The sequence below is a fragment of the Branchiostoma floridae genome, chromosome 10 (assembly GCF_000003815.2).
Source record: "Branchiostoma floridae strain S238N-H82 chromosome 10, Bfl_VNyyK, whole genome shotgun sequence".
NCBI lineage: Eukaryota > Metazoa > Chordata > Leptocardii > Amphioxiformes > Branchiostomatidae > Branchiostoma > Branchiostoma floridae.
Genome location: NC_049988.1, coordinates 2,084,123 through 2,101,003, shown reverse-complemented (window position 1 = coordinate 2,101,003; position 16,881 = coordinate 2,084,123).

The window sequence follows — 16,881 nt, the reverse complement described above, 5'->3', positions numbered from 1 at the left end:
AATACCAGAATGTACAATCAATTTTCACGACTTTAGTAAACATTGTACATACAGGCACTTTGCATATTTGTCACTGGCTATAAAAGTCCATACCTCCTGGATGCATGATGGCCTTTGTCCCAGGGCTAGTGATGCAGTCAATTAGGCCCCGTTCATACTAGGATTCGCGTATCCGGATATATCCATATACGGTGTAAATCCGGATATGTCCATTTGCGTTAATACCAGGGTTAGACGAATCTGGATATGATTATTCGTGTCCAAAATCAGATTTGGATATATCCTATTTACACCATCTGAAGCTGCTTGGTGACGTCAAATGAAACTCTTAAGTAGAATTTGCTTTGATGTAGCATGGTTAGTGAGGCAACGAGCTGCGTCGTGCACTTGACAGAAGGAAAAGCAACCTTGCAGCAAATCCGGATAAATCTAGATGTGGATTCGGCGTATCTGGATATATGATTATATCCCATAAAGATCCAGATTCGGACCTTTCATACCAGGGTTCACGAATCTGGATTCACCGCGAATGAGGATATATCCGGATATGCGAATCCTGGTATGAACGGGGTGCTAGAAGCTACAATTGTACAAAAACTACATCTTGCACAAGATTTTGGGAATTATACAGCATCTACGTACTGTTGGTGATATGCTGTAATTCATTTTTTTTTGCGATATTCAAACATGCAATTCTACCTTTGCCAACAAGGTTACATTCTGGGCGTGCTTATCTGTGTGTCTGTCAACAGTATAACTCCAGAAGCGTTTGATGGATCTTGTTGATATTTGGTATGTGGGTAAGGGTCAGCAAAACAAAGGCAAAGTTTGGTAAATCGGGCCTCATAGAGGCTTGCAAGTCTAGGTACTGCATCAAAACCTCCCTATTTGGTATCTCTACACAAGTTATGCCATTTGTGTATTTAGAAATTGATAAGCTAAGACAATTTATATAAAAGAGGACCTTATTTGCATAGTCAATTGAAAAAATTTATTATACTTCACTCAAAAGGTTAAAATCATTTGGTGAAGGTATAAACTCTAGTAACAAATAATTTTGCTCCCTAGTATGTGGAAGAGAGGTGATTCAAGTAGGGAGGTTTACAACAACAAAAGTATCACTTTGACTTTCAATAATACATCACAAGGAATTCCATATAAATATAAGATGATCTTGTGAATAACAACACATGATACTCAGCTGATAAACAAACTAAGAATTTTCTAGTAAAATAGTGCTAGAATATAACATTTCTTGACACCCTGAGCTGAGTAGATTTACTGGACCGAAAACAGTTTTGTTTTTCTTTCGAATTCTCGAATGGGTGTTCTATGGAACATAGTCGTTACGCTTTTGTGCATTTTTTATTAGTTTGACAACAAAATCAGTTTTAAAAAATCTACATCTTAGTACAGGGAAGAAGCATCACCCTACATTTCTGCAAACACTATCTGATATAACATTTTTTTTCTAGCAGTTCAATAAATTAAATTATTTATTTAGTTTTCTGTGATATGTACATTTGGCGGGAAAACTACTATCATGTACGCACCTTGGTCGGCACTCGCTTCCCTGATGAAAAATCACGACAGTGGATCCTCTGAACCGCTTCGACGTTTGTCGATCTTTCGACTTTGAAGAAATGAAGTACAAGATATTGTTGACGCTACCGCTAGAAAGTTTTAGTAGGAAAGTTTCCGTGAGAGAACTGAGAAAACTTTCCGGACTTCCTAATGGTTCTGACGTCCTCAGAGACGTCTGCACGTCTGAACTTCGAACTCGAAACGGTGAAACCATCTTCCAGCATTGTCAGGGGTGAACTTATAAAACTGTCGTGGTTGGGTTCGTTTTTGTTCAAGTAATATTCTTTATTTTATGCAAAATACTAATCAAAATGTTATCATACAGATATCTTTGGTAAAAGACTGTTTATTGTTACAAAAACAAGGCATTCACCTGGGTTGTCAATAGCGGGTTCACCCTAGATATGAATAGAACGCTCCAACGTATGCAAATATTTGGAACATACTATTACCATCATATGGTGGCCATTCGGGGGATATAAAGAATACCACATAAATAGAGTACTTCATGTCAAATATTGTAAAAAAAAATCAACATCATAGTTGTGATAATTTACTAGAAATATATTTATATTAGTTTTTATCATCTTTGTATCTCGATTCGTAAAATAAAATTGATATTTTTTAAGTTATCCCCCTACAAACTGAATTGGCTTTTCAGACAGCGTATCTACGCTAAGAAATGATTTTTTAAACATCAGCCGGCTGTAACAAACATAGAGCATTAGTTATTTATTCGGTACTGATACAAATACATTATACTATAACAAGTTAACGGTGTGAAATCAGTTTAAAGCGCTTAACAGCTGATTTTGAAAGCGTTTGGATGCTGTGCAAAACAGCACTTCCGGGTTCGACAAGTAAGGAGGCGCGGCAACAGAAACCGGGAGAAAGTATGATCATTGACGGTATAACTTACCTCTAACAACAATACTCATTGATGTATGTGTCTTATTTTATATTCGTTTTTAAGTTTTGGTTAAAACAGCCGTGAGTTTAAACGTTGTGCTGCGCGATCGATGTCGGTTTACGGGATGATCGCAGGTAACCCCAAATCGGAGCACACGTTCGTGGTAAACTGGCAAATTTTCATCGTCGGTATGAATTTTACAGGTACAACAACACCAGTACAGTGATGTGCGAACATTTTATTCATTGTCAAGTTTCGTCAGTGGTTAAAACAGCCATAAGTTTCAACGTTGTTCCACGTGATCGATGCTGGTTTACGGGATGACCGCAGGTAACCCCATGTCGGAACACACGTTCGATCAACGAATTACGTTAGACTATATCGAACATCGAACGTGCATGGGATTCTAAGAGAGTGTCTCGGAGGTTTTTGGCACATTTTTGGTCGGAATATAGCCGAAAACACTCAAAAATGAATGATTTCCAAGTGGTGTATATCACCAACACGAATGATACCCTGTGGGCATATGTCCAATGTACCCCTGTGCCAAATTTCAGTTCTTGTCGTTGTAATACCAGGGCACAGGGCCCACAAATTTGCAAATTTGTCCAAAAGTTGCCGAAAAAACGCAATAAAATGATTTTTAAGGCCTTTGTGAAAAAAATGAAAAAAACGTCTGGGGGTATTTGCCAACTCTATGCCCATACCAAATTTCAGGTCATTTGGTCCAAAAATAAAAAAGTTAATCCCATTTGAAGATTTGACAGGAGAAGAAGAAGAAGAAACTAGAAAGACCGACATTTGCTTAGGAGCAAATACAGCATATTGCAATCCATCTTCATCCTTGAAAAAAATCCCAAAATTAAACAATTTGAAGTAATGTTTGCTCAAAGGGAAAATGAAGCACTATGGGCACTTGTCCTACACACCTTCATGCCGAATTTTAGGTCATTTGGTTTACATACAAGGGCATAGGAGCCATAAATATACATTTTTTAGTTAAAAATGGCTAAAAACCCCAAAATAACTCATTTCATAAGTGCTCTATGAAGAAAGTGTTGATGGGGTCCTGTTGTCATATGTCCAATTTACCTTTGTACCAAATTTCAGGTCAGTTGGTTTACATACAAGGGCATAGAAGCCAAAAATATACATTTTTAGTCAAAAATGACTGAAAACCCCAAAATAACTAATTTTTGAAGTACTCTATGAAGAAAGTGTCAATGGGGTCCTGTGAGCATATGTTCAATGCACGTCTGTACCAAATTTCAGGTCATTTGGTTTCTATACAAGGGCATAGGAGCAAAAAATATGCATTTTTAGTCAAAAATGGCCAAAAACCCTAAAATAACTCATTTTTGGAGTAAACAATGAATATAGCGTTGATGGAGTTCTGTGGTCATATGTCAAACGCACCTCTGTACCAAATTTCAAGTCATTTGGTTTTAATACAAGGGCATAGGAGCCAAAAATATACATTTTTCGTAATAAATGGCCAAAAACCCTAAAATAACTAATTTTTGAAGTGATCCATAAATAAAGCGTTGACGGTTTTCTGTGTTCATATGTCCAATGCACCTCTGTACCAAATTTCAGGTCATTAGCTTGTAATACCAGGGCACAGGGGCCCAAAATGTACATATTTTGTCTAAAAATGACCAAAAACCCTAAATATCATAAATTCTAAGGCCTCTATCAAAAAAGTGAAAAAAACACCTGAGGGTATTTGATATCCCTACCCCCATGCCCAATTTCGGCTCATTTGGCCTAAAAATGAAAAAGTTAAAGGGGTCTGAAGATTTGACAGGAGAAGAAACTCAGCAAAAACAATATATTGCAATCCCATACTATGTATGGATTGCAATATAACAATATATTGCAATCCCATACTATGTATGGATTGCAATATAACTAGAAAGGCCGACATTTGCTTGGGAGCAAATACAGCATATTGCAATCCATCATACAATAATGGACTCTTCCAGAACACCCCTATCTATGCAAAATGGACCAGTCTATGTGGCCCAATTCCCAATTATAGTGCTAAAGCTACCCTAATACCAAATTCCAGATCAGTTGGATTTCTCATGACACAGGAAGCAAAAATGTACATTTTTGGTCAATAACGGCAAAAAATCCCAAATGTCACAATTTTCAATTGATGTACACCATAGGTGTGAATAGAGCCCTGTGGCCATATACCGTACACACCTTTATACCAAATTTCAGACCATTTGGTTTCCATACATAGGCACAGGAGCCCAAACTTAACATTTTTAGTCTAAAAATGGCAAAAAATCCCCAAATTCAACAATTTAAAGTAATGTATCCACAAAGTGAAAATGAAGTACTGTGGGCACATGCCAGACACACCTTCATGCCGAATTTCAGGTCATTAGGTTTCTATACAAGGGCATAGGAGCCAAAAATAAACATTTTTAGTCAAAAATGGCAGAAAACTCCAAAATAGCTCATTTTTGAAGTGGTCAGTGAAGAAAGCGTTGATGGGATCCTGTGCCAATACGTCCAATGCACTTATGTACCAAATTTCAGGTCATTTGAATTCTATACAAGGGCATAGGAGCCAAAAATATACATTTTTAGTAAAAATTGGCCAAAAAAACCCAAATAACTAATTTTTAAAGTAATCTATGAAGAGAGTGTTAATGGTTTCCTGTGCTCATATGTCCAATGCACCCCTGTGCCAAATTTCAGGTCATTAGGTTGTAATACAAGGGCATAGGAGCCAAAAATATACATTTTTAGTCAAAAATGGCCAAAACCCCTAAAGCAACTAATTTTTTAAGTGATCTATGAAGAAAGTGTTGATTGTTTCCTGTGCTCATATGTCCAATGCACCTCTGTACCAAATTTCAGGTCATTAGCTTGTAATTCCAGGGCACAGCGGCCCAAAATATACATATTTTGTCTAAAAATGACCAAAAACCCTAAATATCATAAATTCTAAGGCCTCTATCAAGAAAGTGAAAAAAACGTCTGGGGGTATTTGCTATTTCTACCACCCTGCCAAATTTCAGTTCATTTGATCCAAAAATGAAAAAGTTGAATCCATTTGAAGAATTTGACAGGAGAGACAAAGGAAAAGCAATATATTGCAATCCCATACTGTAGTATGGATTGCAATATAACAAAGGAAAAGCAATATATTGCAATCCCATACTATGTATGGATTGCAATATTACAATATATTGCAATCCCATACTATGTATGGATTGCAATATAATTACGAATACAATATATTTCACCATACCTGTGGTATGGCTGAAATATAATTAATACTTGAATGTTAAGTTTGTAGTACTGTTTCATATAGTAAAGAAGCATTTGGTGTGTTTGTGTATTTTCGATTGCGATGACATAAAGATAATTGGCTTTGTTATATGATATATACATTAATATTTGCATCTGCTTGAATGCAATTGTTAAATTAACAATTGCTGAATGCTGCAAGTGGCTAATAAATATCATAAAATCCAATGTTTTTGTGTATACTTCATGTGTAAGCCTTCGTATACGCTTCCACTTTATATAGAAAAAAGTTATGATAGGGACGTTTCGATTATACAATGTCTAATGGAAACGCGACTTCTATATAGCTGCAGGGTAAATACAAAGTGAGCTGAAGAGCTTGCTATAACAGCTAGCTAATATAAGTGGTAGGGTTAGCCCTATTCAGACGGGTTTTTTTAGTTAATCTCCGACGGGTAAAACTATAGCGTGACGACACAGGCACTTTACATTTGAAGAATCTGCTTACTGAGCAGTCCGCGGCCACCACTCCCGAGAAATTCTGAAAAATAAACACAGATAAATTACTGAGAGTTTATCACAAGGTCATCTGATAGACCCCCCTGACCAGCTTCGATCTGTTGGAGGTGAACAAAAATCGAGGAAGAGAAAAACATATGTATGACAGAAACTGAGTCGGCAATTCATATGGCACGTATGTCACAGACACAGGCTGAGGCCCTACACGCCATTTAGCTACGACTTTGAAAGTTTCTAACTTCAAAAACCCTTACCAGTAACATGACCCAGGAAGAACAAACTGCTGTCAAATATTTCACCATAAATCAAGAAGTAGTGATTGTGCCGGCATACAAGGGCAGGTGTACAAAAGACAGGGAACAGTATGACAAGAAGGTACAAGACCTCTTAGGGATCAAAAACACCTACGTGCCCTTGCAAAAGGTCACAACCACTAAGTTTAAGGGAAAATCACCACAGTTCTCAAGGAATCGGAAAATAAGGAAATTATAGACCGTGTCACCTATCTAAGGCTTCATCCTATTTTGGACCAATATACTATAGCCGTCCCAAAATCACAGTGTGTATCACTGCGTCCTATTGTCTCCAGTATATCTCCAATATAGTATGTATGCATGTCATCAGTCACGTACGAGTTAGCAGGCTCTCTAGCTAAGGTATTGTGGTGAAGCCTCATCTTGTTCAGAATAGTGCAAAATATGTTGACAAAATAAAAGATCTCCATGTAGAAGAAGATGCAATCATCACTTCTTATAATGTGATTTGCTTTTCACTTAACATACCTCCCAAGGACGCAGTCTCGGTAGTCAAGGAAGCCTTGGAGGCCGCCAACACACTAACAGATAAAACCGACCTATCTGCGGACCAACTGTGCAAACTGCTGGACCTTTGCCAAGGGTGTACCTACTTCACATACACAAATGACAATAACATAAATACCTTTAAGCTCAACCTTTAAGCTTTACAATATCCAATGGGGTACTGTAAATGCAGAAATGTTCGCGGTGGATTAGTGTTCGCGGTTTTCGCTGTGACCACTTCACCGCGAATTTAAAACCACCGCGAACATTTTTCTATAATGATATTAGATTGCAGTCAATGGTGTTACCGCGAACTTAAATCCACCGCGAAAAGTCCTTTTTCCCGCTACCGCGAAATTAAATCCCCGCAAACTTAAAAACATTTACAGTATGTAGGCAGTCACCAGGTGTAATTGAGGCCCCCTAGCGATTCATATCATTTTTCAGCAATAATGGGTTTCTTCATGCAGCAAATGCCTGAAACTGCTAAAAGGGAATCTTGATCCATAACGTGAACTCGGGTACTGTACGCGTGGAATGTCTATGGAATCATTAGAATTCCACTGAACTATAAGGTTTGTATGGAATGCATATTGGTGATAAGCCATTCATGTGTGGGGCGTGTGGGAACAGGACAGCTCGAAAGTCTGACTTAGTATCACATATGACAACTTGTACTGGTGAAAGGCTTTACAAGAGTGAGCAAGCAATGTTGCATTGGACAAGCATTGCAAAGCACGCTACAGTTTTTTAAAGGGACATATTCCACTCCAGAAGCGATTGTTATTTTCTGATAGATGATATTGTTTGGGATACAAATGCACTCGACTTTTCGCAAAGTTACCTGATTTTTCTTTTAGACAATATTCTTTTCTAAATCCATTCTCCCCCATACGGACCCGCTTCTAATGTACTGCGCCGTATATCAGTTCGCGACTTCCGTCACACCTTCACGCTAACGGTAGTCGGGATAAGCTTGACAAAGCAGTCAAGTAATTATCACACATGTAGGGAAATACAAAAAAGTTTGAAGACTATATCATCTTGGGATGTGGATATTTGGCCACTGAACTATAAGGAGTTGAAAGTCGGTCAACGTAAAATGGCGGCGCAAAAACTATTTGTGTGGCCGACGTTGGGTACAATTTGTCGCTAACGGTCGGACTTCTGAGCGAACGAAAGTGTTGGAGTGGCTATTGGACATTTAGCAAGGAACACAAAAAGTTTGAAGCTCAGCGGTCCTTGGAATCCAGAGATATGGTCACTTTTGTGGACCATTCTTCTCTAAAAAGGCTACTTTAATTTATACATGAACAAATTACTACAGAATGACCCACAAACGTTCTGACTCAAAAAGTCATCCTAAAACATCATAGTATCGAAATCTATACTAGTACTAACCGGTACCTGTTCCCATGGTCAAAGCCACGTTCTCCCTCACCAACGCACAATGCATTGGAAGGGTCCTCAGGGGAATTCGTTTGCTACAATGTTCCCTCTGCGTTTAAGCTTAAACTTGTGGTAAATTTGACCAAACAAACTTGATTCAAAAATAATTATTTATTCTCTGAGGAATAATAATACTCGTTTCTGGAGTGGAATGCCCCTTTAAGAATGTGATTTCGGGACATCTAAGAAACATCATTGATGTGTATTGACTCTTATGTTTTTAATATTGTGCCACTGTGTTCTGTTGTTACTTAGTTTGGATACCTTGCAGCTGGAATCAGTCTTTTAATCTGTCCACTTCATCCTGTTCATCGCTAGCTTTCATAGACCTCATAGCTTTCCCTTCTGACCGCAACGATCCTAATCCTCCTCCTGTTTAGCACTACATAAATATGTTTCCTGTATACCATATAGGCCTACGTCACATTACCCGGGGTGTCCGCGCGGTGTCTAACCGATATAGGCCCCGGCCGGGCTCTGAAGGCGGGCAGACATCGACTCACACAGTCACAAATCATTTTTTCTTCACGCGTCCCGTTAGAGGTCCCGGGGGGCTCCGGTGGGCATTCCAGCGGCTTTCGTCCAATAGTCGTATGCTTTAATGATTTATCGGTCGATTTCCGTCAGGCACCCGTAAGCTGCCCTGGGGATGTTCCGGGGTACCCCGTAGGGGTCTGGCACACTAGTAGAAGCGGAAAATGCCACTGCCGCACCTCAAGAGAAAGTGACCTCAAGAGAAAGTGGTCCTGGATCGGCCACACCCTCCGGAAGCCACTATCCAGTATTACACACCAAGCTCTGACTTGGAACCCACAGGGCAAAAGGAAGAGGGGAGGCCCAAGAACAGTTAGAGAAGGGATACGGAGGAGGAGATGAAAAGTATCTGCAACAACTGGCAGGACCTGAAGAAGAAGGCCCAGAGGCGGGTGCAGTGGAGGACTATCATCAGTGGCCTATGCTCCGCCAGGGGCGAAGGGCCCAAGTAAAAGTAAGTAAGCACGTGCCGAGGGTGGCGACGGCTCGTCACCGTTGCTTCCTTGTTCTTGCTACATGGGTATAGGTAGCTCAAGAAGAGAGACTAGTGGAACGGCAGTGCCAGAGAAGAAGATCGTGGTGGGTTCAACTCTGGTTGAGGCGCCGACCCATGTTTGGGTTCTACAATACGCTGATGAGCAAGCTAATGCGAGAACATTGTTGCGACTTTAAGTTCTTCATGCGCATGGAGAATGTTCTATGACCTGCTCATGTGTGTAAGACCTTCCATTGAGAAGAGTAGAAAGTGAGTTTCTTACTGCTAATATTTCCCTAATATTTCCCCGGCGGGCCCCTGGTTCATTTTAAGTCCGACTTAAAACCAACCGAGACCCCGCCCGAGACCAAAAACAACCCGGCAGCCGCTGGGAGACCGACAAGACCCCGACCGGAAGTGCCAAAAAACAGCCTGTGAATTACCCGCTCGGGTCCCTAAGTGGAAATGTGACCATGGCCCAAATTGTCCTGCTTGATGACCGAGGGACCCCGTCAGCGACCCTGTCGGTGCTCCGGGATGACACGACGGATGCAATAGTTTGTAATGCACGAAGGTTGGGCCTGTACCGTCGGGTACCGTCGGGGTATCGGGCGGGTATCGGGCGGGTGCTGTAGGGGACCCTGCCGATGTGTTCACGATTAGTTAACGGCTTTGATTCGGCGTATTTTCCTGCCCGGGCGCCGGTTGATTTTAAGTCCGACTTAGAATCAACCGGGGCCCCACCCGAGACCCAAATAGCCCGGCAGCCGCCGGGGGTCTTACGGGGCCCCGCCCGACAAAAAATCAGCCCCTAACATACCCGACCGGGCCCCTTTGTGGAAATGTGACGTTAGCAATACGAGGTATAATTCCAGTCTATACAGGTGTCAACTAGTACGTTTTGTATATTATTATTACAGCTGTTATGTAAAGAGTCTAGGAAAACTATATATTACTGGAAAGCTTACAGAATATTTTTTCCACAACAAGCAAAATAAACATCATACCATCATTCTGAGGTGAGCAATCGTCATGGAAACCACTCAAAAACACATTTCCAACACTCCCAAAAAAGTTTCACAAAATAAAACATTTGGCTAGGGGCTGAGTTTTTGTGTCATTTATCGTGAAACTATGTAGAAATACTCAACCTCACATACACAATGCTGGTATGTTGTTACAATGGCCAAAAAATTAAAGAAAATAAAGCATGATTTCAAATAAGTTCAGTGTTGATAAACAAATGTTCACCCCAATAAAAAGTTGTGCCCCCCTCTCCACACCTGTAGTTGTATTATGAAAACAAAGAATATGCCTTGTGCTAAATGGCAAATTATTTTTCTGGATGTTCTCCACATATCAGGTAGTCAAATAAATCCACTTACTATGACTTCATCATCATCGTTGCTACGACTTGGGTAGAGTCAATGAAATGTCAATTGGGACCTGACCTATCTGACCTGACCTGGACCTCCTTATGCCCCAAGAAAAACAAGAAAGCATACATGTAACGTTAGAAATCATTAGACACGCATGAAATAAATCATTTGATCTCAACAAAAACAGCTGCATGCTTGCCTTCTTGTCCTTCAGGGATTTCCCTGTCAGCACTCCTGCAAGCCTCTAACAAAATCATTCACCAAACTGTCACCATTTCTGTTAAATTTACTAAATAAACATGTAGAAAACTAAAGCCAAAACACACGCTGGATTCCTTAGAAATAGGGCTCAAATGCTACAGTCCTTCTTGTTGGTCAAAGTTACAAGCATCCTGATTGGTAGACTCTGCAAAATTTCCCATTTCACAGTAGTCAGTTTGAATTTCACGCCGGAATTAAACCTGAAGCCATGATCGTGGCTTTTCGTGGCTTTTTTTGTATAAAAAAATATATCAAAGCCATAATAGTGGAATATTTCATAAGGAAATTTCTTTGAATCCCATTATCTCCATGAAAATAGAGATATTGCTTTACGTGTGTGATTGTGTGTGTGTGTTTTTTTTTTGTGTGTGTGTGTTTGTGTGTGTGTGTGTGTGTGTGTGTGTGTGTGTGTGATTACGGATTTTTGAGTCAGCTTAACTTAAGAACCTCTTGATGGATTACAATAATATTTGGTATGTAGGTGGATGTTGGATAAAGGTCAAAGTCAGTTTTGGGACCCCTTGTATATAACATTGGTACTGCAGCAGAAATTTCATTTTTGTATCGTTTGACATGAATATGATATGGTCTTGATTTGGGGTTACAGAGAGCTTGTGATGTTTTGCAATACATTTCAAACATTTGCGTAATTCTGTCGCTAAAAGAAACATTTACAAATATATGTAAAATTTGCAATGGTATAAATTAGTTCATTGCCCCATAAAAGTGTCCTCCTTGGTAATTTTTTTTAAATTTCACTACTGGGCACTGGTGGGCACTATGTCTTCGGTCATTGATGTATAACACACATCCGTACTTTGTAAGGATGTGTGAATTGCTTTCTTCCCAGCCCAATGACCAATTGCACATAAACTGATACAAAAAACGTAGAAAATATAAAATATTGGTTTAACACTGTTACCATTATCTAGTTATCCATTTAAAAAAAAACTTCTCAGAATACACAAGGTACTGTCGTGTACAAATTAACGCCTCATATCCAGTAAACCGCCTCATGGCGTAAACACACCAGGTTTGTACTGTCGAGTACTAGCTAGCACTGCATATCCGGACACATTCATTTGTCCACACCACTCGCAACAGGGTGGACCATGACTTTTTTTCTAAATTTGTGCTGTACTAATACTAGTGATATTGGTAGTAGAATTATTTATTTCTTTAAAACGACAGACAAGTTGCGGTCCTAGGGGTTAACGGAAAAGGCTGGGCTGTCTATCTGGGCTGTCTACCTGGGCTGTCTACCTATGCTGGCTATCACGTCAGGCTACTTGGACCTACGAAAGCCCATTGGGACAAAAGCTGTTTTAGCAGTAGGGGTTGTTTGTGCTCATGAAGAAGCTATGTGTGAAGGAACTGTATGTGAATGGGCTGTTTTTTTAAGGAGCCGTGTTTGAAGGAGCGGTGTGTGAAGGGGCTTTGTGTGAAGCAATTGTGTGTGTTACATAACCCAGAGGTTCTGGGTTCAAATCAGTTGATATGCCAACGATCTTGCGCCCTTTGGAAAGGCTATTAACACGACATATCGGGCTGATTGGATTAGTCTTAAGACTGGTGGCTAGTTGGTCAATGGCGACCAGGAGCCGTTCTTTAGTGGCTGTCAGGGTCCAGGCATCTGCGCCATACATTAGGATCGACAATTGAATTGTGAGGAGCTTAAAATAAACATTGCTAAAGTGCAAGGGTTTGGAACAGCCGCCATTTGGTGCTAACTTAGGTGACCTCAATACGACAGCAAATACTCCAGGTGTGACCATAGGACTTAAGGTTTTGAACCACTTACACTGGGAAGGAAGGACCCCTAGTCTTTTCCGTAAGTGTGGTGGGTTCTTTGCCCTATCTGAGGGAGGTCCCTTTAATCACGTCACCGCCTGGGGCCCTAATCATGCTACCTTAGTCTGCGCCTGCGCGGCCTCTCAAGGCTCTCCCAAATATGGTCATATCGTGTTACACCGGCACGGCCGGCCCACGTGCCAGCGCGTGCCTGCATAGCAACCGAATATTTGCTTGCCGTAACTAAGGTGCTTTTGAGCAAATAAACCACTTATAATAGTCAAAGAAGCTGTCTTACTTGAGTTTATACCCTGCCCTGTAAGGTCTCATTGATGAATGTAGACCTGTGGGGATATACAGTTTCTAATCACAAACATACGGGGACATGACACGCACTTCCGGGTACAGGGCTTCACCGGGCAAATTTTATCATACCTTTGATTTTGCTCTTCTTCATCTGAGCACTGCTTCTCTCCAGGAGTTTCCCACCAGTAATCTTTGTATCTGTTGTCAATATCATACTTACCACTACTAATATCCGTGCTTATTCTCTTCGTTTGATGTCTTTCCTTTGTGTTACAAGCGGATGAAAATGACAGAGTGCACGACCCGTAGGTCATATTTAGAACAATATCAGTTGTTGTAGAGTCTTGTATTTCATTCTTTATTGTTCTAAATCAAGTTGTATCCCTACCAAAATTGTTATAGCTGAAAAGAAAAACAACGAGGCTGATCATAGCAAAGGTGTTGTTGTATTGCAGTAAATAAAATATCAGAAAATGTGCCCCCCTCCCCCAGCTGAGACAAACAACAGGGAGACATTTCTTTGATGCATATCAAACTTTTCTTGTGAGAACAATATTACAACAGATACACAATACAATCACCGAGAATTGATAATGTGAATATGTTATAGCTGAGAAACACAGGGAGACATCTCTTTGCTGCCCTACTAAAAATATGTTGTCAAAATACTAGTAGTACATTGGATAAACAATACATCTTGTGTCTACTCATAAAGAAATTATAAGCCAGTATTGCAATTTGTCAGATGTAGATGTCCATGAACCTTAGTAGTTTTCTTGTCAACTGTATAAAATGTCTACCTGCAGCACTGATTCAAAAGTACAAGAACACATTAAAAAGCTTTGCTGGTTTTGTGGTGAGTTTGTGCAGACAAACAAAAACAATTTTTTTATCCTCCTTGCTCACTGGTATGGAAAAACCTGAATTCCTTTTGAAAATGTGAAAACAACACTGACAAAAGGGGGGAGATCAGTAAAAAGGAAGTCTCCGGGTAGGCCCAAAACTCAGAAAAAATGAGAAAGGTGAAAAGGTGGAAGAGTGTGCCAAAACTATGAGTGAAGAGACTTTCTCTGAACTCTTAAACACATTAGATGGCTTCTTGATCAGGAATAGGACAGGATAGATTCAAACCACTCTGTAGTTTGGAGGCATACAATTGTGGTATTTGCTAGTGCAAACACTATGTGCACACATGTTTTGCTTTGCATGCTTACATAAGTTGTTCCAGACATAGCTGGAAATAACAATCCTGACTGTGCTATATGCAAAACAAAAAAAAGCAAGTGACCTGACACCTGTTCACATGTCCTGGAGGTCCTGCTATGCACAGTTAACTTTTAACTGTAGAAACTGTTGTGCACAGCTGAGGCTGGATGAACTTAAGTACCATATTGAATGTAGAACAAATACAAAACAAATGGCTGGTCCTTCTCACACCACAGCACTGCCTCTGCTACCTGTCAAACTACTCCTCATGGTGCCTCCCACTAACACTCAGGTGATCCCACCACCCGTACATGTAACTGTACCTGTACCTCCTTCCACTCCTCGCACAGTGTTAACCCCTCCCTCCACTACCATGACTACTACACCTACCCCTGCTACCTGTCTGTCTCCTTCCTGCCAAGATGCCCAACCTTCCATATCTGTTGCTAGGTAGGTAGGTAGGTAGGTTGTGATAACAGTTGGTCTGAGTGAGAAAGGTCCCCTGACACCTAACCAGCAGAATGCCTGTATTGTCAGAGGAGGTCTCATTCCCATGACAAAATGATCCCTCCCTCCCTCTCCCACTCTCTCCCTCCCTCCCTCCCTCCCTCTCCCCCCCACTCTCTCTCTCCCCCCCCCACTCTCTCTCTCTCCCCCCCCCCCACTCTCTCTCCCCCCACCCCACCCCCACCCCCCCACACACTGTCTCTCTCCCTCCCTTGTTGAGGGGAGACCATGGGGGGGAAGCTCGTCCAAGATGACCTTCCAGGTACAGAACAGGGAGTACCCTAACTCTAGGGAGAACGCCGTGTTTTGCATCTTCAATGCCAAGGACAGCCGGGAGAATCTGGTCCACCCACTCTCTCCCATCCACCCACTCTCCCACCCATTTTCCCTCTCTCACTATCCCTTCAACCCAACCACTCTCCCTTACTCCCACCCATTCCCCCTCTCACACCATCCCTTTAACCCACCCACGCCCTCCTTTCCCAACCACTCTACAACCCTCCCTCTTCTCGAGAGACAAGAGTTGAAACTTGACGCCCAGAAGGTGAAATTGACAACCATTTTCTGATGACATTAACGAGAAGGGTGGCCAGGGAGAGCCTGACTATGTACGAAATCCGTGCAGAAAACTTACCAGGGCTTTAAATCCTCTTTGTTGCATAGCTGCACTGGTGCTGGTAACATTGAAAATTACATGCACCAGACAAGTTTTACCTGCACCACTAAAATTATAGGATCATACTAGAATTGTTCAGGAACCATTGCTATTTTTTTCTTTTAGTCTTTAGAGGTGGTAACAGTCAATGCAGCTAATAACAATCCATATAAACCTGCATCATAGGACATATATGTATAAAATCCAGTACATGGACCAGTGCAGGTTAGGTACAAGTGGACACCAAAAATACCTGCACAGCTCCAATTCTACCTGCACTAACATGCATATGCAGGTGGTATTTTGAGCCCTGCTTACCATTCTGTATGAAAGGAGAAAAGGACGTATGTGTCCCCAGTCAGTGCGGCCATTTACGACTGGGGCTCCCTCCCTTCAACCAACCCACTCTCCCTTACTCCCACCCACCTGTCCCCAAGCCCAGAAAGTCCTCTGTAGAGGCAGCCCTTTCTACCATTAGAAAGAATTGGGGTTATGGAGGAGGTCAGGGACAAAGTCAGTGGTGGTGAATCTGGAGTGCTGCTTCTGGAGGAACTGCGGCGGGTGTCACGTGATGAGCTTCGGAGGATGCTGCACCAGCTGAAGTTTGAGCAAGTCTTCATCCCCACTGGCCACCTGCTGGAGGCAAAAGAGAAGATTGGTCTTAACTACAGTCAACTGGGGAACACAAGTTACATTTACAACAATCCTTCTACTTAACCGATGTTGTCAAGACAACCCGCTACTTAACATATACTCATTTATGGTTACTTTTATTCGCTTTTCCAGACAAAGCCATCAAAAAGTTCATGTTGTTTTACCATACTAAACGTCCCCAATGGTACGGTCCCAGTCAAGATACACCTGTTACAGCACCACATGGTCCCCTGCATCAGGAGGTGGGGGTTCGGGCTCAGGTTCATGGCAGAGCAGGGGGTTTTATGTCCATGCACTGATCAACTTCCTGGCAAGACCCACCTGTATCGTGCGTGACACAAATGCTTTCAGACCTGCAGTGGCGCCCTCTCTCCGAAAGGAGGAGGAACGCCCGCCTCACCTTTTTCTATAAAGTAGTCAACAATAATATTAACATAGACGCCAGCAATATTCTGAAGCCTGCCCAAGGGCGCACCCGGGGTAGTCACGACTTCAAATATCAACACATATTTGCACGCACCGATATCTACAAACATTCTTTTTTCCCACGCACAATTCCCGAGTGGAATGCCCTGCCTGGC